Genomic DNA, 2500 nt, shown 5'->3' on the forward strand with positions numbered 1-2500 from the left:
CAGTGCCCGGGAGTTCTTTATTAGGACTTTCTTGTCAAATTTAACCGACCGTGAAGCGAATCCACACAAAGGTTCACAGAAATGTGCGTTGATACATGATTGAAAGATTAATGTTGGAGCATTGAAAGATTAATGTTGGAGCATTCAAAGAAACCATGCCTATAAAGAAAGGCTACTCTTCCAACGTAGACGTTTAAGCAAAAACATGTTAAGGCAAGAATGATTTCGGCTCACAACTAGACCAACATATTGATCGTTGGTAAATGGATAATATATAACAAGAAAACTGTCTCAAATCCCATCAAAAGCTATACAGTTTAGGCTATGGGTTGTAATCATGTAACCACTCATCAGCAACACCTTAAAATAAACGTTTGAGCGCAGAGTAAATGCAATTGAAAACGGCTGTGCTTTGAGAAGGAATCCCAGACTGTAATTCTCATTGTGACGCCTTTTTTTGTGCGAGTTCTAATTTTTGTGCTACCTTTCAACCCTGAGTATTTGGTGCGCTATTCCCGGAGATACATATTTTAAATGGAGCCGAGAACTACAGAGTTCATTTTGGAAGTGGAATAGATGACAACACACACGAGGAAAGTCTTAAAATTAGTGTTTGTGCGTTCAATGTTTTAAATCTAAATGCTGTGTTTGGTAGTCATTGCAGACCGTGATATTCTGCAACGGTCATTGTGTTTGTTTCTTTTGAACTAAGCGTTTTAGCCCTGTATGGCACGGACTTTGCATGCGAAAGCTAGTTTGTAGGTTTACTACTTCCTCAGTACAACGATCCTAACCTGCTTTAACGAATGGGTATCTATGAAAGCTAAATAAATAATGATGACGATCGGAAGTCCGGACTCCTGTCAGGAGAGCTAGGGGAAGCAAACCGCTCACTGATCAAAATTCATTTAATTATTTGGCAGAGTTTCGGAGCAGTTTTGAGCAAATCATTGCAGGAGTTTCTTAATTGCAGTACAGCGAATGTTCCTTTTACAGATGAGTTCTGAGTCCCGTCCTTTTCATTTCTGCATTTGGGATACTGTATACTGATTAGTAAAACTACACATTTTGCTACAAGATTCTGTTATCGGTTAACGTTTAGTGATTAACATAGAACCAAACAAAATTACTTTAAGCAGAAATAAAGATATTCTAGCCTTTGAATGACATTTGATTTAAAAAAAAATTATTGCGTTTCAGATTTTCTTTTTTTCTTTAACTTTTTAAAAATATATACGACTTGTGTCTGTGTGTGTGTCTGTTCGCGATGCGCGGCCAAGGTGCTCGATGGATCTGTTTCAAATTTGGTGGCCATATTCAGGTACACCCGGGACACAACCTGGCCGATGAGATATTTCAACACGTGCTCTCAGCGCGCAGCGCTGAACCGATTTTGTGTTTTTTTGTCTGGATCCACTACCAGTAACTCTTCCTTATCTTCTCCAGTGTTTTCAGCGTTTACCTCCCTTCCTTCGTATGGCGCGCGGGTATTCCCATTCCGTAACTATTTTTAGAAGGTCACTGCACGTTACTATTTTTAGAAGGTCTCCAGTGTTTTGCGCGTTTATCTCCTTTCCTTCGTGCGCCGGCGAAGCCGGCGTACACCCGGCAAAGCCGTGTCCCAGGCGCAGCCTGGTATTCGGCTCTACTTCTTCCCGGCGAAGCCGGTACCCGGCGAAGCGGGTAATCATCTAGTTGTTTAATACATGTGTAACAACACAACAACAGCACCACCAAGAGAAGAAATACAAGCACCTTTTTGTCACCTTTTTCTCGTCGTGAAATAGTTCGGCAATTCTGCCGAAATGACGATTAAGTTTTTGGTGATTTGAAAAAAAAATGCCGTTGTTCCGCGTGACGACACATAACAACATCCCTCATAAAATATTGTTCTGCGCATCACACGATTAGACTGGCTAAGCAACAACGTTTCAGCTAGTGGACATAATATAACGTGAATGATCTTTGGAGCAACAATTATACTTCGTGCAATAAAACAAGCTCCAGTACGTAACTTTCAAGATGTCAAGCGCCTGTGCATGACTTAATTTCACTGAAACTGCAGGAGACTGAGCTGTTAGGCGACCTAGCGGCCCTCAAGACAGCGGCATTCGTGCGTGCCACAGGAGTGGATGTCTAGAAGGAGCGAACGAGAAGAAGAAGACTGAAATTGCAAATATTCCCCCGAAATCGGCGTATGCTGCCTGAATGGCGGGGTAAAAACGGTCATACACGTAAAAATCCACTCATGCTAAAAACATGAGTGAATGTGGGAGTCTAAGCCCATGAACGAAGAAGAAGAAGAAATTGCAAATACGTGTACCGAAAAAGTATCCATTGCTTTTGTTGGCCCGAGTGCGTTTCATTTGGGCTTTCTTGTCAACTTCTTACAGTCCACAAAGTTCAAAAGAAATGTACTTTGATGCAATATTGAAAGACTCATATAGGAGCATTGCTAAGACCTTCATGTATTGGTGAAAACGCTTTCTTCAACCTCTCC

The sequence above is a fragment of the Littorina saxatilis genome, linkage group LG5 (genome assembly GCF_037325665.1).
Source record: "Littorina saxatilis isolate snail1 linkage group LG5, US_GU_Lsax_2.0, whole genome shotgun sequence".
In the NCBI taxonomy this organism is placed as follows: Eukaryota; Metazoa; Mollusca; class Gastropoda; order Littorinimorpha; family Littorinidae; genus Littorina; species Littorina saxatilis.